The sequence below is a fragment of the Mauremys reevesii genome, linkage group 5, assembly GCF_016161935.1.
Source record: "Mauremys reevesii isolate NIE-2019 linkage group 5, ASM1616193v1, whole genome shotgun sequence".
Lineage (NCBI taxonomy): Eukaryota > Metazoa > Chordata > Testudines > Geoemydidae > Mauremys > Mauremys reevesii.
Genome location: NC_052627.1, coordinates 81201605 through 81224289, shown reverse-complemented (window position 1 = coordinate 81224289; position 22685 = coordinate 81201605). Strand labels below are relative to the sequence as shown.

The following is a 22685-nucleotide window of genomic DNA, read 5'->3' as shown; positions in this document are numbered from 1 at the left end:
ATGGTCAGACTAACAGATCAATAAATTACCAAAAAACAGGACAGAGTAGATGCAGAACAAGATGGAACAGATTTACTGTCATTTTTGTCTTTCTAATTTTTTACCATGACATTTGCTGCAGTGGTGGGCAGAGATGGGCTGAAGCAGAACTGTCAGCATTCAGAGGCACTGAATGTTGATGAAGTTTGGATCCAGATCCAAGTTGGATAGCTTGGCCTAATCTCTAGTTCTGAGAAAGTGTCAGATCAGGGCAATGCTAACATTCCAAACCATCAGCAACTCCAATAGAATAGTTGTCTCCAGCTAACCCATACTGACATTCTCGTTTGCATTAAGGCTACATCTCTATTAATTACACATCTCATTAATTGCACTCCTTCCTCCCACACAGCTCTTTTACGAAAGAAATGAGCTTCCCTACTATTGACAGTTATGTCAGCACTAGGACAATCCTCCAAGTTTAGTTATTCAGGTGGAGATTTTCAAAGGAATCTAAAGGAGTTAGGAGCTCAGCTCCCACTGAAATGCAACACAAATTGGTGCCTAACTCCCTTAGGATCTTTTGAAAACTCTAGCTGTACTTGCCTAACAGCAGAATTTTTAAGATTAAGTTCAACCAGTTCATTTACCTAGCAAACAAAGCCACCAGAATGGAGTATAAATCATTTTCTATCCTCTACTACTCATGTTGCAATACACAATGTCTTGATTTGACTAATGTTTAGACACAAACCCTATTAAAATAGAATGGGACACCCAATGTGACCCCAAAGAGGGCAAAAGCTGAGCAAATAACCACTGGAGAAGTTTGAGGGGTAACCATTGACATTAGCGCATAGCTACGGGCACATTCTGGACTGCAATCCCTCAAACTGCTTTAACAAACATCTATGAAGAAATTCAACTCTACACAAATGTGTAAGTCAGTTAAATGCAGCCAAAGATTTACCTAATATTGTGACAAATAATCACCTAAGAGAGAGATTAGAGGAAAACAGCTACTCTCTCTATTTTAATTTCAATTTATTAACATTGTGCATTTGACAGCACTTTGTGTATATAGTCAGTTTCATTATTGCCCTTCTACAGTCAGTCTCCCCAGTTTATTTGTCTGGGTGTCACACAGAGGAGAAATTTTTTAAATAGAAGACTGTAAAGTTGGCAGGAGGTGCTGCTATAGGATTGGAACGTACTATTATCTGAGCCCCGTGGCCTTCTCTAGTCTGTCCCAGTAGGTTGGAGGCGCTCATAGGGGGCAAACTATAAAAATCTCCAGATTTTCAGAGCTCCTTCTTCAGAACAGCCAGCACCAGTTACAATCAAGGGCACTACAGATTCCTCCACCCATGTCCTTCACTAGAATTAGGAGGATCTAACCAGGATACTGGGCTCAGTGGCTTGCCTGCCCCATAACATGAGGACTTCAGTACCCAGTGCTGTTAATTCTGTACTGTTCAAAAGTGCAGAAATAAATGTATTGAATGTGCTTCTCTGTCCATGACCAGCTCTCCTTGCACTGCATAAGTAAAAGGACCCAGAGAACCTCAGCTCAGGCACTACTACAGCACCATCTAGTGTCCCAGAGTGGAGCAAGATCACAATCTGTGTAGTGAATGATCTGCCCACATTTTAAAACTTTACTGGTTAAGAGGCAACACCTGCAAGATCACCACTCTTCTTTTTAAATGCTTTCATATCAGTTGAAAAATATACTTTCAAAACTACAACCAAAAGCTACCTTATTGTTTCTGATTTATAGACAAGGTTTATAATGAAAACAGTGACAAAACATTAAAAATAGCAGCACTGACAGGCATCAGCACATAGTCATATTGTTACCAAAAGGTACAATGTGCTTATTCATCAGTTGTTGCTATGTGCAATGTAGTTGTAGCTATGTTGGTCCCAGGATATTAGAATCAATGTGGATAAGATAATATCTTTTATTGGATCGACTTCTGTTGATGAGAGACACAGCAATTGGGCTAAACAGTGTGTTCCCACAGCATTTTGCTCTGAAAAACTGTGTGGCTCGAAAGCTTGTCTCTCTCACCAGCAGAAATTGGTCCAATAAAAAGATATCAGTGACCCCCCTTGCCTCTCTAACAATTACTACAGGTATTTTTATTACAGTTTATCCGTTTATTTAAAATTAGACATTGGCTTGAAGCTTGGGGACCATTCCTAGACAGTTTTAGGGTGAGATTTTCAGAGGCCTTAAGGGAGCACACTTTCACTATAAATTGGGCACCTAATTCACACTCTTTTGGGATACCATGCCTAAGAAAACAATTAAGGGTGGCCAATCTAGAGTCAATAGACCTATAACAATTTACACAAGCTGAGGATGTGTCTTGCTAGTTTTTCATACCAATAATTGCAGAAGAATCTACTGATAAAAATACATTTGACTGATAACTCGTCCAAAACATTGTTAGAAGTCTCCTTGTGGGTCAATTTTAAACAGAAATAAGCTAATGAATTTAACAGATTTACAAAAAAAATCTAAGATTTAAAAACAGTGAGGCTTTTAGCAGTCCCAGATGACATTCTTATTAAATAGGGAAAAAGTGGTCTAGACAAAAAATTACTGTAAGGTCAGCACACAATCAGATGAAAAAAATTATACTCAGAGAAGTTACCAGTGGTTTGCTGTCAAGTGGGTAGGATGTATTTAGTGGGGTTCCACAGAGGTCTCTATCCTGGGTGCAGTGTAATTCAATATTTTCATGAGTGACTTGGATAATGGAGCAACAGATCCAGACTAACATGGCTACCCCTCTGATAGTTGAATGATGGAGTGGAGAGTATTCTTATAAAGTTTGTGGATGACATCAAGCTAGGAGGGGATGAAAGCATTTTGGAGGATAGGATTAGAATTCAAAATGTCTGTAAATTGGAGAATTGATCTGAAATGAACAAGATGAAATTGAATAAAAACAAGTGCAAAAATACATTTAGGAAGAAAAAACCAAAATGTACTAGTACAAAATGGGAAATAACTGGCTAGCCAGTTATACTGCTTAACAGATCTAGGGATTATAGTGGATCACAAATTGAAATATGAGTCAATGTGATGCAGTTGCAAAAAAAAATTAATACCATTCTGGGGCATACTATGAGTATCCTAAGACAGACACAGGGGGTAGTTATCCCTCTCTATTTGACACAGTAGAGGCCTCAGCTGAAATACTGTATTGTATCTAGTTCTGGGTACCACACTTCAAGATATGAACAAATTGGAGAGAGAGAGAGTCCAGAAGAAAGCAAGGAAAATGATAAAGAGTTTAGAAAACCCGATCTATTAGGAAGGTTAAAAACTGGGCATGTTTAGTATTAGAGAAGACAAGATGGACCTGACAGACTTCAAATATGTTAGAAGACTGTTATAAAGAGAAAAGAACAGGAGTACTTGTGGCACCTTAGAGACTAACATTTATTTCAGCATGAGCTTTCGTGAGCTATAGCTCACTTCTTTGGATGCATAGAATGGAACACACAGACAGGAGATATTTATACATACAGAGAACATGAAAAGGTGGAAGTATGCATACCAACAGGAAGAGTCTAATCAATTGAGATGAGCTATCATCAGCAGGAGAAAAAAAACTTTTGAAGTGATAATTAAGATGACCCATAGAAGGTGTGAGGAGAACTTAACATAGGAAAATAGATTCAATTAGTGTAATGACCCAACCATTCCCAGTCTCTGTTTAGGCCTGAGTTAATTGTGTCTAAGTTGCATATTAATTCAAGTTCAGCAGTCTCTCTTTGGAGTCTGTTTTTGAAGTTTTTTTGTTGCAAAATTGCCACTTTCAAGTCTGTCACTGAGTGGTTAGAGAGGTTGAAGTGTTCTCCCACTGGTTTTTGAATGTTACGATTCCTGATGTCAGATTTGTGTCCATTTATTCTTTTGCGTAGAGACTGTCCAGTTTGGCCAATGTACATTGCAGAGGGGCATTGCTGGCACATGATGGCATATATCACGTTGGTAGATGTGCAGGTGAATGAGCCCCTGATGGCATGGCTGATGTGATTAGGTCCTATGATGGTGTCACTTGAATAGATATATGGACAGAGCTGGCATCGGGCTTTGTTGCAAGGATAGGTTCCTGGGTTAGTGTTTATATTGTATGGTGTGTGGTTGCTGGTGAGTATTTGCTTCAGGTTGGGAGGCTGTCTATAAGCAAGGACTGGCCTGTCTCCTCCTAGAGACAGTGGTTTGAGCATTGGCCTGCTAAACTCAGGGTTGTGAGTTCAATACTTAAGGGGGGCACTTAGGGATCTGGGGCAAAAATCAGTACTTGGTCCTGCTAGTGAAGGCAGAGGGCTGGACTCAATGACCTTTTTGGGGTCCCTTCCAGTTCTATGAGATAGGCAGGCAGGAGAAAAGGTGAGAGGGAATAACAGAAAGCAGCAGGAGCTTCAGGGAGAGAGAGGAGCAGCAGCCTCCTATGTACCTCTGTAGCACCCCCAGAAGCCTGGACTGATTAACACCAGCTTCTCAGGGAGCTTCCTGTTTCCTGCTGCTTCCCTGAACCCATTTGAGAGAACAGGCAGTAAACTGAAGTAGTAGGAGCCAGTTAGGCCCTTAAGACGCTGATATCTTTCCTCATTGCTACCAGCCTGCTTATTTGTCCCCTTCAACTGAGTGTTGAGAGCCACTATAGCTGGCACAGAACAGCAGTCATGAGTGAAAGAAGAAAACACCCCTCTGGGGCAGCATTCAGAAAAAGCAAGCAAGCAAAGGAAGGCGCTCTCCTGAGATACATAGATACAGATGTTCACGGTGAGCCTTCCAGCCCCAGCGAGGATGTGAGTGGTGAGGAGATGCCTGATCTTCCAGTTAGAGTGCAGGTGACCTGGCAGCTACTGCAGCATCATATCTCCATCTCAAATGGATGTAACTATGCACATTCCTGAAGAAAAGTGTAGATCAGAGAAGAGCATGGCAGAGGAACAAGAAACAGCTGCTGCTGAGTTTAGTTCCTTAAGTCTAGATGATCCAGGACTGTGGAACCACTTGAGCAGTAGCCTGAGGGACTTCCTTGTACTGCATGGGCCACAGCAAGTGATAAACTTCATGTTCCCCAAAGACAATGAAAATAGAAGTTTCCATCCAACACATTACTGGCATTAAATCCTCAATGGTGACAAAGTGGAGAGGTCATGGCGTATGTACTCAGAAACCCAGAATGCTGCATACTGTTTTTGTTGCAACTCTTCCGGTCTAATGTTCCAGCTACACTGGGTTCCACAGGAACAAAGGACTGGAAAAATCTGGCTAGAAATCTGGCATGCCATGAGAAGGCAGCAAATCACCAGAGAGCATTCCATAGGTGGAAAGAGCTTGAGAGGAGACTAAGGTTAAAGGCCACCATAGATGATCAGCATCAAGAGAAGATTGCATTGGAGTCTCTTTACTGGCAAAATGTTCTGAAAAGGCTCATTGCCATTGTGAGAATGCTTGCTACCCAAAACCTAGCACTACGTGGCACTTCAGATCAGCTGTATGTGCCAAACAATGCAAACTTCCTTACAATTGTGGAGCTGATGGCAGTGTTTGATGCTGTACTCCAGGAGCATCTAAGAGGAGTCACCACCCAAGAAATGTACACACACTACTACCTTGGCAAAACAATTCAAAATGAGATCACACAGTTACTGGCAACAAAATTCAAACAGAAGATTGTGGCAGATCTGAAGTCAGCAAGATATTACTCTGTTATTCTGGACTACACACCTGACATCAGCCATACAGAACAAATGACTTTAAATGGTGTGTTTTGTAACAAAACCTAGTGAAAATGTCCCTGCAATAGTGACTGTCAGAGCATTTTCTAGAATGTATTGACATTGATGATACTACAGGAGCTGGTATGACAAATGTGCTTCTTAAAAAGCTGGAAGATATGGGAATTGCAATAGCTGACATGAGAGGTCAGGGCTACGATAATGGTGCCAACATGAGAGGAAAGAACAGATGAGTGCAGACACGGATCCAAGAGTTAAACCCTTGAGCTTTTTTTCCCATGCAGTTCTCATTCATTGAGCTTGGTGGTCAGTGATGCAGCATCAGTTTCTAGTGAGGCTGCTGAATTTTTTAATGTAATTCAAAGCATCTATGTATTTTTCTCTACATCAACTCATCGATGGCAAATTTTGAAGCAACATCTGAGAACATTCTCTCTGACACTGAAACCACTGAGTGCCACATGATGAAGGTCAAGTGGCGGCGATGAAGCCGAGTGGAGGCTTATCAAACACCAAATTAGGAAGATAGATGATGCCATAGTTGCCACTATGGAGGATAATGCTTGACAGGAACTGTTCGTGGGAGAACAGTGGCAGAGGGAAATGGAATCACCAGAAACATACATAACTTCAAATTTCTGTTTGGCTTAGTATGGTGGCATGATATACTGTTTGAAATAAATGTTGTAAGCAAGAGACTCCAAGGTGTTGACCTTGATATATCTGGAGCAATGGAACAACTGGACAAAGCAAAGTCATAGCTACAGTCTTATCAGTCAGATGAGGGATTTCAAAACATTCTGAGGAGCGCACAGAAGTTGTCAGAGGAACTTCACACTGAAGCTATTTTCCCACCTATTCAAGAATACAAGAGTCACCGAAGAAGACATTTTGATTACAAGGCATGGGATAATCACATAAGAGATCCCAAACAATAATTCAAAGTTGAATTCTTTAACCAGGTGCTAGATTGTGCAATACAGTCAGTTCAATGTTTCATGCAACTCAAGGAACACAGCAGTATATTTTGGATGTTTAAGATATTCCAAAACTCCTTACTATACCTGAAGACCTACACCAGCAAAGCAGGGCACTAGAGACAGTGTTGACACATGATGACATGCGTGATATTGATGCAAGTGATTTAGATGATGAACAGAAAGCCCTTTCAAGATACATTTCAGCAGGATCAACTCCAAAGCCTGTTCTGGAATATATGTGCACAAATTAGATGACCACCCTCTTTCCAAATGCCTTTGTTGCTCTGTGCATACTTCTAACACTTCCTATAACAGTTGCCAGTGGAGAACACAGCTTCTTCAAGCTGAACTTAATAAAAACACATCTACACTCCACAATGACACAGGAGAGGCTGGTTGGCCTTGCAACCATTTCAATAGAGCACGAGCTGGCCCAGACTATGGACATTCAGGAAGCAGTTCAGATCTTTGCAACCAAGAAGGCACAGAAAGCACCATTTTGATTATTCAAAAACATAAAAAATGCCAGTGTTTACTATGAAGACAAAAGTTACATTTGCTGTTTAGGGGTTTGAAAGTTAAGTGTTACTTAAAATTTTTGAACAAGGCATTTTAAGTTGTTAGTTCTCCTTTATTGGGGTAGGTAGTGAGCAGTACCATGAGAGTAGTAGAACAGGAAGAAGGCAGAATTGAGACCTTTCAAAGTTTTGGCCCAAGCGAGGGGGGTATGGGGGCGTCATTTGAGCTCCCCACCTCAGGTGCCAAAATGTTGTGAGCTGGCCCTGGGTACTGTAGTCACTATTCAAAGTCAATAGGCTTTCCCCTCCCTACCTGTTGAGGGGCCTGACCAAAAGTCCTTGGCATTCATCAGCAGCAGTGGGCTCTGGATGAAACTTTTGGGCAGAATACTCTGGCTTTATGTGAGTGGAGCAAATTTCACAGACAGACAGACAGACAGCTAGCTCCCAAAGGGGCTCCATCGGGATTGGGGCCCTATTACGAAAGGTACTGTATGAACAGCAAGGAACAGACAGATTTCCTATCTTCCATTTCAGAGCCCTTTCCACTGGACCATACTGTGTTTTGGGGTGTTTTTTGGGGGGGCAGGAAGGGGGAGTAGCTGCAGGGGAGGGGTTGTGTTTTTGCTTACTGGTAGTCTTTAGACACTAAAATTCAATGTTAACATTAACAAAAATGCCAGCTGTCTCAGGAGCAGGCATCTATAAGATTCATACAATAAACTTTCCAGGCTACTACATGACTGTGATTATTGGTATTGAGCTTTTGCGATGAGCTAATGTTTCAATACTGGTATTATCTGGACAATACTCAGACTCCTCAACAAGTTCAATAGCGTATTCAATTGTCCTCTCTCCATTTGTCTTGACTCAGTACTTATTATTCGCCTTACATAATGGACTGCAATTTATTTCTAGTTTTCCCCAACTATTGAGAAATACAATACAGTGTTTGATAAGCAACAAAAAAACGCAACACTTTCTTACCCAAGGGGAAGTTTTGTTATTGTTTTTTTTTTCAGGTGGAAAACAGTTTTGCAAAAAAATACTTGCAAATTCTAGCTTGTACAATTCTCTACAAAAAATATGGTCTGGCTTATTCTTTCTTGTGTAGATCACATAAACCAGAGTTTTTAAAAGCCCAGGAGCGTAGCCTCAACCTCCAAAACAACATAAGTCTCATATCTTCCCAAACAGCTGTGGATCGGGGGGAGGGGTGTCGGGAGCATGTATATAAGTGTTTAAGCTTTTGGAATACATTTTGTAAAACAAACCGGTTAAAGAATCATCTTTCCTTGTGCGTCATCTTTTAATATATTGTCCTTAGGCCCTGATCCTGCAAGCTGGCAGAACCCTGAAGCTAATTGAGTTCCACACAGGTTCAGAGATCTGCCTATGCTGAACCGTTTGCAGAAGCAGTGTCTTAGCCTGTAAGCACTTCAAGGCTAATACCATGGATTTCCTGTTTGTTCAGCGTTAGCACAATTAGAGTACCACTTTTGGGTACATAACAGTATGTACATCATTCATTACATTTACCCATTTAAACCTTGTTGAATACTCTGCTGATGTCTCATAACATCATTTTGCTAGGAGAAACAATAAGGAGTCCTTGTGGCACCTTAGAGACTAACATTTATTTGGGCATAAAACCCACTTATACGGTTTCTGTATTTTTCCACTCCATGCATCTGATGAAGTGGGTTTTAGCCCACAGAACCTTATGCCCAAATAAATGTGTTAGTCTCTAAGGTGCCACAAGGACTCCTCATTGTTTTTGCCGATACAGACTAACATGGCTACCACTCTGAAACCTGTCACTTTGCTAGGAGAAATGTTGAAATGAATTCCTCCTACATCTTTACAGTAAAAAAAAAAAAAAACAACAAATTTTCCCACTGCTACATTAGTTCATTGCAATGGCAATTTGTTGTTGAAAAGTACAATTTTAATGATTGTCCTGAGAGTTGAAAACTGCCTTTCCCACTGCTAAACAGACACTGTAACTTAAAAATGTTGTTCTGTTATTTACTGCTGAAAAGAATCTATTAACAATTACATACCACACATGACATCTGGATAAACAGTTTTCTGCATTTGAAAGTATCTGTTGCCAGTAAACTGACCAAAATCCACAATTTTTTCTTTTAAATAGGACATAGCATACCATCCCATTTGTGACTGAATAATTTTCTTATTTTTATTGGGAAGACTGACCTAGAACTAATATTTGCATATCATACCATACATTTATTACAGTTCATAGGGATACCATGAGACAGCTTTGTATAAATACTATAAACTTGCACACCACCATGAGTTTACAAAATACCCTGTAGTCAGAAGCCTATTCTATAATGTAGATTATCTGTTATTGGGTTAAAACATATGGGAGGCATCTTGAGCAGAGAGAATGTTCATGAGGATTGTTGTGATAATTAGGCCTAATTGTGAGTTAAACTACAAAAAGTGAGTGTATGTTCATAAGATGTCAAAATAACCTATAACAAGTGTTGATAGAAAAAGGTAAGAGAAGGAGACAAACTGAATTAATTCAAACAAAGACCTGCTGATATAACTCAAGGACTGTGACAAAATTATGTTTTGTAAACAAGAGGAATGTGGAACCAGTAATCAGCAAACCAAAATCTGTGTGTTAGAAACTAGGCCAGATTGGTGGACAAAATAATAAGGGAATAGGCTATTCTGCCAACCACTCCCATTTGGGGCCCTTAAAGAAAAAATTCAGGAGTGAAATTGGCTTCTGGTACAAGCTTCACCATCATGGCTGCCATGACCACCTTCTCCCAGGAGCCCAGACTTTCTTGACCCTGATCTTCAGCAGCGTTCTGACCAGACCGGGCCAGAGAGAGGGACAAAGATAACATCACCACCTCTACCAGCTCCAGCTGAATCCCAACCACCAGCTGGGATGAAACAGCTCCAGCCTATCTCAAGAAACTTCTCTTTCCCCCTAAAGGACAGGTATTACCATCTCTGATACCACCTAAAAGACTGTCAAACAAGGGTATTTTTCATTTTAACATCTGTTGTTCCCTTTCCTGATAGCTGGAGAGGTTTTTTAGAAGGAAAGACTTAGTAATTTTACATTTCAAATGCCTTAACTTTTTCCTTCTTTTCTGTACCTCTAATAAAAAGTTAACATGTTTTTAATGGTGTGATTTTTAATGGTGTGGTTGCCATATCTTCTTTGGGACTATCCCAGAGAAGGTATTACTGAGATGAGATATGCATCTTCTAGATTTGGAGGTCATGGTGGATGATCAACTGATCATGAGCTCCCAGCGCAACCACGTGGCTAATGGCTAATGTGATCCTTGGATCCATCAACAGGGGAATCTTGAGTAGGATAATTATAATACCTCTGTATTTGGCAATGGTGCGACCACTCCCGGAATAGTGTTCAGTTCTGGTTCCCACAATTCAAGAAGGATGTGGATAAATTAGAGAGGGTTTAGAGAAAAGCAAGAATCATCAGAAAACATGCCTTCTAGTGATAGATTCAAAGAGCTCAATCTATTTAGCTTCAGAAAGAAACGGTTAAGGGGTGACTTGATCACCTGCATAGGGAACAAATATTTGATAACGGGGTCTTTACTCTAGCAGACAAAGGTGTTATGTGATTCAATGGCTGGAGACTGAACCTAAACAAATTCACACTGGATATGGTGTATATTTTTAGCAGCGAGGGTAATTAACTATTGAAACAATTTATCAAGGGTTGTGGTGAATTCATTGTTGGCAAGTTTTAAATCAAATTTGAATATTTTTCTAAAAGATATGCACTAATTAAAAATGAATTATTTTGAGGACATTCTGTCTTTCTAATAGGCATAGACTAAATAATCACAATGGCCCCTTCAGGCCTTAGAATTCATGACAAATTTGCAGATGCAGTTGGGCTTGAACAAAACTATTTTTCAGCAAATAAGTTATGTGTCTGAAAATTTTTGCCCAGCTCTAGAGTGCTCCTTTTACCTCATCTACAGTGTCATGGAGGAAGCTGACCTCATTTCTATGCAGAAGGGTGGGAAGCAGATCCTCAGCTTCGGTAAATTGCATCACTCCTCTGAAGTCAATAGAGCAATGGCTGAGGTTCTGCCCAAGAGATCTATACAGCAAAGATACTTCTTGCTTGGATTTTGGGAGGAGGTAGGGAGGTACTGACTTATCTGCCAATATTTTATATTAATCACTTCTCTGCTGCTGAACATTACAGGCCTGTCGTGTAGGAGGCACACACCTATTCTGCTGGTAAGCTTTTTTTTAAAATACCGCCTAACATTTAATTGATTCTCATGGACTGAAGCAACACAACAGTAGCCTTGGCAAAGTAACATGAAAAGGACGATCCTGTAGAAGATTAATTTTGTGGAAGTTACAGTACATGCTGCTTGAGGGGGTTATTGTAGCAACTAAGTGACTAATTTCACTGTTTGAAAGGACACAGATCATTAATTCAAATATAGAAATTAATTTATCTATTAAAGAGAATTCCTAAAGTGAGATGAGCCCATTAGATTATCTAATTTGACCTCCTCCATAACACAGGCCATTGGATTTCTCCCAATAAGTTCCTGCGTCAAGCCCATAACTTCTGATTGAGTTTGACTCTTAGAAAGACATCTAATCTTGATTTAAAGGCTTCAGATGATGTAGAGTCCACCACATCCCTTGATAAGTTGCTCCAATGGCAAATAACCTCACTACCAAAACTGTGTGTCCTATTTCTCAATCTTAAAAGGGATGGTTTGAAATGAGACCTTACAATGAGAGATTTAAAGGCGCAGTCTGTTTAGTTTATCAAAGAGAAGATCAAGAGGTGACTATCTTCACAGAGAATATATACCAGGTAGTACAGGTTCTTTTATGGCACCTCTTAGGCAGGAGGTCAGACTAGATGGTCTAATAGCCCCTTCTGGGATTAAAAGTCTAAGAATGTCTAGTTTCAGCTTCTCTGAATGAAAAGTGAACTTATTTTTCTAATTAGTATAAACAGATATGTACTTGCTAAAAGAACCATCTGCTTCTACTTAGAACCAGAGAATTCAGTATTGCTTATGAGAAAGAGTTACTAATCCATAAATTTGGAAGCAGTCTGAACAATATTCTTCAGTATATACAGTATTCCTAGATCCTACAATGGATGTTCTGTTTCTTTGTAGACCTTGGGCCAGAACCAAATTTGAGAGCAATGTGCAGGGTCAGCACCAGTAGAACAGCCTGCTTGTTTTCTCAGTTTCCAGAACTGCATAGGATAGACAGACTTCCCTCCACAAAGATTTAGAACCTTTTCATTCAAAAATTCCTAAATTATGTGGACCCTTATTTGCTTGGAACTGGACTGAGGTCACAAAAGTCATTCACAATGTCCACACTGTCAGTTTTCCTGTATGCATAAAAGAATCAATTCCAAGAAACGTAATTAGTGCACAAGAACAATATTGAGTGAAGATTTTGAAGCTACTTTCATTATATATTTCAGTTTATGTAGCACACACTTTGGTTCAAAAGTATGTGAACATACAATTCTAGGTAGGGTAAAATAAAATGTTATGAATTTCTCAGTTATTTAAATATAGGTTCCAAGTCTCAGGAAAGAGAACATCTTTTCATATTCTTTGCCGAGTATCATGCAATTAACACTCAATGATGCACATATATGTCCCTTGGCTGCCTACACATATGACCATCAGTTAGGATGGCAGGATGCAAGTTCCCAATATTGGACCTTTGCATCAAGTGTCAAGCAGTGATTAATTAAGATAGGTAGTCTAGATAACACCTCAAATCTCTCCTTTGTAGCAGCCACCTCAGCACTGCATGTCACCATACACTAAGTAACCCATTTAAACTTACATGCCACACATACACAAAAAGCATGATTAGAAGCAGAAATTAGGACAGGGTTCATAAGTAGTTGTAGAGATCAACCACACACAGCAGCCCACAAGCACTTTGTGCCAAGGCAAATGCCATGGCATCCAAAACTACTAAACAAGCCAAGTTAACTACAGAAGAGAAGAGAATCTGTCAGAACCCAAGACATGTTTCTGCATGTGAACCCCTGCCCTGGTGATGGGAGGGATAAATGAAAAATACTGTAAAAATAATTAGGATAATAAATGACACTTTGACAAATGAGGCTGTGTGATTTGAAGATTATTTCTAAGGTACCTATCATCTTGGTATCAATCTTTTCTCAGTAAGACCTTGGCCTAAATATTTAGGCCATGAACCTTCATGTCCACTAATACAACTTGAACACTGTTGGCATAATGCTAAATGTTGTCTATTGCCCCAGTGATAACCATGGCCAGCTGCATTTCCAGCTGCAGGATTGTAGCAAGAGGCTTAAAAGTACCAGAATATGCCCAACTCCCACTGAGGAGCACATTCCTACACAACCAGTGCCAGCATCCAGAGGTTCCCAGTCCTGATCATGCTGAGTAAGAACATCTGAGGCAATGAGAGACCACATTTACTTGACAAATTTTCTGGCTTTTCCACCTCTGTTATTCCTTCAATGGCTGCTAATACCTCATTAATAAAGATTTAAAGGATAGGAATATAATGAATGCCAGTCAACATGGTTTTATGGAAAATAGGTTGTGTCAAACAAACATGTCTTCTGGTCTTTGAAGAGATTGCAGGTTTGGTTGATAAAGCTAACTGTGTATATGTGCAGTAACAGACTTATGTAAGGCATCTGACTTAGTACCATGTGACATTCTACAGTAGAGCCTCACATTTACAAACACCTAGGGAATGGAGGTTATTCATAACGCCAAAATGTTCATAACTCTGAACAAAGCATTATGGCAGTTCTTTCAAAAGTTTACAACAGAATATTGATTTAATACAGCTTTGAAACTTTTCTATGCAGAAGAAAAATGCTGCTTTTAACCACCTTAATTTAAATGAAACAAGCACAGCAACAGTTTCCGTACCTTGTCAAATCTTTAACAAAACCTTTCCCTTTATTTAATAGTTTATATTTAACACAGTACTGTACAGTATATGCTTTTTTGTCACTGATGAGGTGTGTGGTTGACCAGCCAGTTCATAACTCTGAGGTTGTATTGTATTTAACGATTAGCACTGTAGATTAAAAGCTAGATGACAAACCTCAAAAATCATCATCAGTGGGGAATCTATCACATGGGGGGTGAGGGTTCTAGTGTGGATCTACAAGGATCAGTACTAGGTCCAATGTGATTCAATGCTATTAAACATTTTTATTGCTAGTTTGGAAATATAAATCATGGCTGATAAAATTTGAAAATGATCCAAAGACTGGTGGAGAGAGAAATAATCAGAAGGACAGGACAATCATACAGAGCAGTCTAGATCCCAGGGTACACTGGGGCCATTTGCAAGACAGTCACATGCAAAGTTATGTATCTGGGATCAAAGAATGCAAGACATACCTGCAGAATGGGGTATTCTGGAAAGCACTGAGAATGATTTAGTAGTTGTATTTCACAGCATACAAACAGAGGAATTAGATAAACATTGTCCTCTTGCTGGAAGATTGTAACATAACACTATTTCTTAGAATTGAGATCAACACCACAAAAACCTCAAAACAGAGAGAAACAAAGCAGGCTGCTCCTTAAAACAGAGGTACAACTCTCCCCACCTTATTCTGGGCTGTCTTTCTGCCATCTGACTCTGATCACACACTTTCCTGCAGAGCCTCCTAGTCTGCAAGTAGGATCAGGAAGTCTGGCCACCCACTCTTAAAGTAACAGCTTGCAACTCCCAAAAGTCCTCAGTACAACACAAGCAACTCAACACAGGCTCTCAGCGCAAAAGTATGGCAAAAAGGGCTAATGCGATTCTACTCATTATTCCTCCATTTATGCATCCAAGGAAGATGATTTTTACCTCTGTATCAGGAATTGGTGACACAGATACTGGAATATTGCTCATGATTCTGGTGTCCACATTTTAAAAAGGATGTTGAAAAGAAGAAAAATATTCAAGAGCTGGAAAAGATACCTTATAGTGAGAGATTTAAGCTATATAGATTAAACTAACAAAAAGAAGATTGAGAGATGACTTGACAGTGTCTAAGTACCTTCATGGAGATAAAATACTGGGTACTAAAAGGCTATTTAATCTAGCAGAGAAAGGAATAATAAGGACAAATAACTGGAAGCTGAAGCCAAAGTAACTGGAAATAAAGCACAAGTTTTTAACAGTGAGGGGTGATTAACCACTGGAACAGACTACCAAGGAAATGGTAGTCTCCATCTTTCATCTTAAATAAAGACCAGATACCTTCCTGGAAGGTACAATTTAGCTAAACAAGTTACTGAGTGACTGGTGAATTGTAATGACCTGTGATATAGAAGAGGCCAGACAAGATGATTTAATAGCCCCTTGTGACCTTACATTCTATGGGTCTATAAGTACATTGTATATGGGAGTTCAGGGCCTAGTACAGATTCCTACGCCAGTTCTGAATAAATCAGAATAAATGCATTGCTGGGCATTTGTCTTTGCAATACCTGGCATGTGCTTGGGATGCCTCATGGTCCTGCCCCATAACAAATGGGTGGTTCACTTCTATATAGTTCTGTTCATTGAAGAGACTGTATCTTTTCCTCACTTGTGGAGCTGCAAGCTCCTCTCCTTATAGGAGGTGGGTTTTTTGTTTTGTTTCGGATTTTTAAAGAAATGACGCAAGGTGAAATCTTGCAGCTTCCTGTACCTTGTAACATATTTCCATATTTATCTACACAGGAATGTACACTCTGAGCAAGTCCTTTGAGGTTCAATGAAACACATATTGTGAAGACCTCCAATTCCTACAGATCAGCTGATCACACAAAACTATCAACTGAAAAGGTCCATCAAATTGTAAGAAATTAGTTTTTTTTCTGCTGCCAAGCCAAAAAACTTATTTAAGCAATTACATTTCACAGGCTTAAGAGTTAACTCTCTGAACCTCATCATCACACACCTCTTCATTAGCTGATAGGCTCCACTTCTACTTCAAGCAAAAACTCCATTTAAACAGCCTTCCCTTTCTTAAGGAACATTATCTAGCATGTGCATTCTGGCATATGCCCATTAAACAATACACATAATTTCCCCTTTTGTATCCCTCTACACTCCTGAGTTTTGTCCCAAAGCAAAGTCCTGAAATCCTATCAAGAAAAGCCATTTTGGGGATATTTTTGGCCTTACTAAAATATGAAGTACTGGGAATGAGATCTTCTGAAAAACTATTCTAGAGATTTCATTGAATACAGAAATTCAGATATTCTGGGTAATCTGAAACTTGGGAAATCTCTCCCTCTTTTTCCTACACTAATTTGTATCACCCCATTAAATGCATATTGCTTGGATTGTTTGTCTTCCCTCCCTCCCTTCTTCCAGTGTCTATTTGCCTGATCTGTTACACTGACTCTTTAGCTTTTTCCCTTCAGTAGCAGTTCTGGGCCATGTCTAGATATCATAGTAATGAATACAGTATAAAATACTAAATAGAACTTTGCCCTGAAATGCACCTTGTTAACCCCCCACCCATTTATTGGATTTGCATGGTTGTAATTTAGAAGACAATTTGACCCTCTTTTCCTAACTGATGCAGTTTAGTTTTAATGACATTTTCTCCTTTTGTTGGACCTTATCAAGATCCAGGCATTTTACCATCATTCCCTCATAAGGCTGGTCAGAAAATTTCCAACAAAGCATTTTTCTGTCTGAAACTGCTTACTTCTCCAAGGCATATTTCAAATACGTTGCCATTGATGAAAAATTGTTTTCAAGAAAAATTGAAAAGTGTTTAAATAAATATTTTGAAAATAAAAAAAGTTGAGAAAATATTTTTTTAAAAAAAAGAGTCAAATCATTTTTCCAATTTTGAGTGTTAAAATGAAATGTTTCAATTTACCCAACATGCAATTTTATTTTTTCAAATATCAGGAATTGACACATTTTGGTTTCATTCTATTCCAGAATGCAAGAAAACAAAATAAAAAAATCCCACCCCCAAACAAATTCTGTTTCATGCATATCTCCATTACCTCAGGAACTCATTTGCTTTCTATTCACTGGCTTCTCTGAACCCAGCTGTGAAATTTAACTTAGGACTGTCCTCTCATTTACAAATCCACAGCTGAGTCTCCCAACCCCTCCCCCTGCAGAATGCAGCTGTGCTGATCCAGTGTTTTAGGTGCAGACATGCCCTAAGTCAGTGTTTCCTAAACTAGGGACGCCGCTTGTGTAGGGAAAGCCCATGGTGGGCTAGGCCGGTTTGTTTACCTGCCGCAACTGCAGGTTCGGCCGATCCCGGCTCCCACTCGCCAGTGGGAGCCGGGATCGGCCGAACCTGCAGATGAGGCAGGTAAAAAACCCAGCCCAGCCCGCTAGGGGCTTTCCCTACACAAGTGGCATCCCTAGTTTGGGAAACACTGCCCTAAAGTAAAGGTCTTTGGAACAGAAAAAACTTACTTATTACATTTCTCTTAATTTTGTTTCCCCCATGGAAAGAATTCAAGCGTTAGTTTGCCTTTTCACTGAAAGAAAATGGGGTAGAAAGTGTTATTTTTTAAGTGGTTGCACCCACCCCGTACACCTTTCCACCCCTCACCCATGAGCTGGGGCCAGGAGCAGGGCTGCAGCTTGAGGGGGGGGGGCGCGCAGACAGGGGTAAGAGAGCTGAGGCTGGGGCAAGGAGCAGTCTGGGCAGCACTCCCTCCCCACTCCCCACAGGGGGCTGGTCTAGGCCCTGCTGTGCCTCCCAAACATTCCTCTGTGCCGATTGGGGGCCTCTGGGTTAGACATTCCCCAAGCTATTCTGTTTGGAGCTCACCTCACTGGGTCCCATGTGCTCCAAGTCTCCTGGGTCTGAACAGAGTCCAAGCACTGCCCATGGCTGTAATCTCTAAGCACAATTCTTGGGGGTCAGGGGGAGGGAGAGTCAGTCACTGTCTAGCACCTTGTTCTGGGAGCCAAGACCCTGCAGTCCAACTGCCTTGCCCCTGAGGCCAACACTGACCCCAATGATGTCCTTAAGGACATTCTGCTAGACTCACCAGCTGGAAGTAACCCCTCATTGTAAGCTCTAGCTCTAGCACTGCTATAGTTCCACCCCATCTCTTCTTTCAGGTTCTAGTGGTCTGGCCTTGTGACTTTGCTCTCCAGCCAGGTCACACACCCAGTTCCATCTCCAGTTTAAGGGTAACCAAAGTCCAAACCAAATAATGTCCCACAAATCTAAAGCAATAAATAAGATCTTCCACCCCACCTGGGCTTACATACAGTTTCACTATCCAAAGCCCAGAGTGACTAGAACAAGAAATTATCACCCTTTGCAGGCTCTTCACAACCCATCCTACCTGCTTTGAAGAGTCTTTCCTCACTCATTTTGTCGTCTCCCAAAAAGCCTGGGTCCCCCCCGCAGGCTGTTGATCCACAGGGCTTCTTCCCTGAAGTACTTCCCTTTCTCTGCCGCTTCCCGGGCTAAGTCCCTACCCCCATCTGTCTGGCTGAGGTATAGCCTTTGCAGGACCTACCTCAGGGCCTCCATCTCCTCTAGCCATCCTCTTCAGGGCCAGCCAGAGAACATATCCTTCCTTTGCTGGTGCCCTGCCAACTGAGTGCCCTCCTGCAGCTCCATCTCAGCTGAACTCTCTTCAGTCTTTTGGAGAAAATCGCCCAGCTTCTTCTCACCTAATCCTATTGATTTCCCCAAACCATTTAATCCCCAACTGATCAGGGTCAGCTTTGGAGAATGCAAGGGGGAAGCTGATCCATCACAGGGGTAGCTGAGCCCACTACTTTCAAGGAGCTAGCCAGTCTCTGACGCACACCCTCTCCCAGAACTCCAGCTGTATTAGTGCTCTGGCTTTTCAGTTCATGCTAAGGGGAACATGACAGTGAAGCAAACAGATTTTGAACAGCATTCTAAAACAAATTACTCTTTACTTAAATAGCATGAGAAATACACAGAAGTAGGCAGAATAATAAACACATCTCTGCCTCAGTTTTCTCACCACTCTGGAGAGTTTGTTGGGGGTTAAGACAGAAACCAAAGTCCTTTCTTTCCTTCCTGCTCATGGCCTCTGATCCAGAGCATTGAGTCCCTGGTCTTATTTCATCTCTTTCTATCTAAAATAGCTTCTGAGAGGCCCTATGTTTTATAAGCTGCAGTCCACTCTTGTCAGGTGACTCACTTCTCTATCAGCCTCCACAGGTGACCAAAGTACCTCACCAGGTGATCCATTGTTTAGTTACCTCCCCCTAGAGTTGAGTCTTTAAAAACTAGTGTTCCATGGCTGGCAGCCATCTTTTTTGTCCAAAGATGTTCCTTTTGAATAGATCTTTCAGATTAATGACCCTCTTATTAGCCCTGTTACTATCCCTTGAAATTTCAGTCCAACATCATGATAAAAAGAAAACACAGAAGGCAAACAAGCTACACATTCAAAATGGACTTTGCAGTATGATATAAATACATACAAAGAGTTCACAATCTCACATAGAATTAATAAATTCTACATAGATTACTTTCACTTTTTAACCTTTTTAATTAAATTTTCTCCTCCTTTTTTGGTACAAAAGGTGTGGGGAATGAAAAACTAAGTGATATTTCCCCACAATTTCACAAGGAATTTTTTTTTGACAATACTAAAAAAATTGATTTTTTTTGAAAAAAAATGAACAATTTCATTGATTTTTTGAGTGAAAAAATGTGTGTTTGAGGAAACCCTATTTTTCAACAACTACTAAAGCTCTTTTTGTTCAAAAACTTTTGAACTGCTCTAGTATTAACTTCTGTGTTTGTGCTTCAAATGTGGTGGTGTATATGTTTAAAATAATCTCTTATCAAGGAGGCAAACTGGTTTATGTGCTGGGCAGTTGTATGGGGTTATGGGGAGGGGGAATCCTTCACAGATGTTGAGAAGCAACTGCAGAGCTAATCTGTAGAGGCTCTTCAAGGTGGAATAGGCATTCCCTCCCCCCCGCCACGCACACATGCCACACATAGTAGAGTGGGAAAAATGTGTCTTTCTATAAGTTTGTACAGCACCTAGCATAGTAGAGCCCCCATGGGGCCTGTAGATGGTACTGTAATATAAATATTTGATACTGAAATGAGTGTCCCCACCCATGCCTTTTCCCATCTGCCTCTTATGTGTGGTCACATAAGGGAACTCTGTGCTATGAAGGTAGTGCTCATGTACCGCCTATGAACTTGCGCAGCCCTAGTACCAAAGGAGTCTGCAATAATATAGACATATTTGCCTTTTTTTTGCAGCTGCATGACATTGACGACTCATATTCACTTTGTGGTCCACTATAACCCCCAGATCCTTTACAGCAATATTACCATCTAGCCAGCTGTTCTCAATTTTATAGTTGTGCATTTGATTTTTCCTTCCTAAGTGAAGTACTTTGCACTTGTCTTTATTGAATTTCATCTTGTTGAATTCAGATGAATTCTCCAATTTGCCAAGGTCCTTTTGAATTTTAAGCCTGCCTTCTAAAGTGCTTGCAACCCCTCCCAGCTTGGTTTCATCTGCAGATTTTATAAGCATACTCTTTACTCCATTATCCAAGTCATTAGTGAAAATATTGACTAGTACTGGACCTAGGACTGACCCCTGTAGGACCCTACTAGATATATGCTCCCAAATTGACAGCAAACCATTGATAACTGCTCTTTGAGTATGGTCTTTCCACTAACCCTATCAAAGAAGGAAGTTAGTTTGGCATGATTTGTTCTTGACAAATCCATGCTGACTATTCCTCAAAAGTTTATTATTCTCCAGGTGCTTACAAATTGATTGTTTAAAAATTTGCTTCATTATCTTTCCAGGTATTGAAGTTAGGCTGCACTAAGAATGCTCCATCCCCTCACAGCTCCTATGTGCTGTCCAGACAGTGCTTGCACATCCCTCCATAGCTGGGAAATTTTATTCTACCCCTGCCTCTTCTACAGAGTGATCATATGATGCCAGGCAAGTTATGTAAATCAAAAATATTCACAGTGGCCCAATATGTTTTCCTCATTTTCTGGGGGTACCTAGCTTGAGGTACCTGGGAGTTTGATTTGCTGCATTGCTGAGCACTCGCAGCTGCAACAGATGTCAATAGGAGCTCTACTCTGAACATATGAAGTGCTATATATTGCTAAGCCCTTTAAAAAAAATCAGACAATAGACTTCTCAAACTGCACACCCCAAATTAGTTAATTGGGCTTTAATTTGTGTACCTTGATTCCCCATGTGTAAAATGGGGATAATAATAATTAGGGCCCTACCAAATTCACAGCCATGAAAAACGTGTCACGGACTGTGAAATCTGGTTTCCCTCCCCCTGTGAAATATGGTCTTTTATGTGCCCCTATACTATACTGATTTCACAGGAGAGACCAGCATTTCTCAAACTGGGGGTCCTGCTCAAAAGGGAGTTGCAGGGGGTCACAAGGTTATTTTAGGGGGGGTCACAGTATTGCCACCGTTATTTGTGTGCTGATTTCAGAGCTGGGTGGCTGGAGAACGGCAGCTGTTGGCCAGGCACCCAGCTCTGAAGGCAGTGCCCTGCCAGCAGCAGTGCAGAAGTAAGGGTGGCAATATCACACCATGTCATCCTTACTTCTGCACTGCTGCCTTCAGAGCTGGGCGGCCAGAGAGTGGCGGCTGCTGACTGAGGGCCTGGCTCTGCAGGCAGCAGCATAGAAGTAAGGGTGGCAATGGCATAAGATGCCATCCTTATTTCTGTGCTGCTGCTGGCATTGACCCTGCCTTCGGAGCTGGGCTCCTGGCCAGCAGCTTCCGCTCTCCAGCTGCCCAGCTTTGAAGGCAGCGCCACTGCCAGCATCAGCGCAGAAGTAGGAGCAGCAGTACTGCAACCCCCCACCATATCCTTGCGGACCCCCACCTCCCCCACGCCCTTTTGGATCAGGACCCCTACAATTAAAATACCATGAAATTTCAGATTTAAATAACTGAAATCATGAAATTTACAATTTTTAAAATCCTGTGGCTGTGAAATTGACCAAACTGGATCGTGAATTTGGTAGGGCCCTAATAATAATAGTCTCTCTTCTGACAGGGGTGTTGTGAATATAAATTCACTAATGTTTGTAAGGAAATAAGATACTATGATGAGACATCATAGAAAAGCCAATGAGGAAATGAATATTTCTGTATTTAGGGCAGGGCTTGGATTATGTGCAGTGAATAATACAATGGGCCACAGAGCGAATGGGGAGACTAAAGGGAAATAGGTACTTATTCAGTGGGCACCATCCAGCCTGTTCACTGAGTAAGGGGACCTGTGGAAAAATAGGATGTGATCATGTAAGTAAAGACCATACCATAATGTATATGCACAAAGGGGCCAAATTAAGGTTGCATGAGCCACCTTAGTTTTTGTGTTTCCTAACTTT

The 22685-nt window shown here is 40.8% G+C and overlaps 1 long non-coding RNA gene across 1 annotated transcript in view; it reads right to left on the bottom strand.

Moving 5' to 3' along the window:
* The window catches only part of LOC120406571, a 49280-nt gene extending 29892 nt beyond the window's left edge, over nt 1–19388 (bottom strand). The window contains exon 1 of the long non-coding RNA XR_005599363.1: nt 19285–19388. This is a non-coding gene — a long non-coding RNA (uncharacterized LOC120406571). The remainder of the gene's footprint in view (nt 1–19284) is intronic.
* Nucleotides 19389–22685: the final 3297 nt, after the last annotated feature.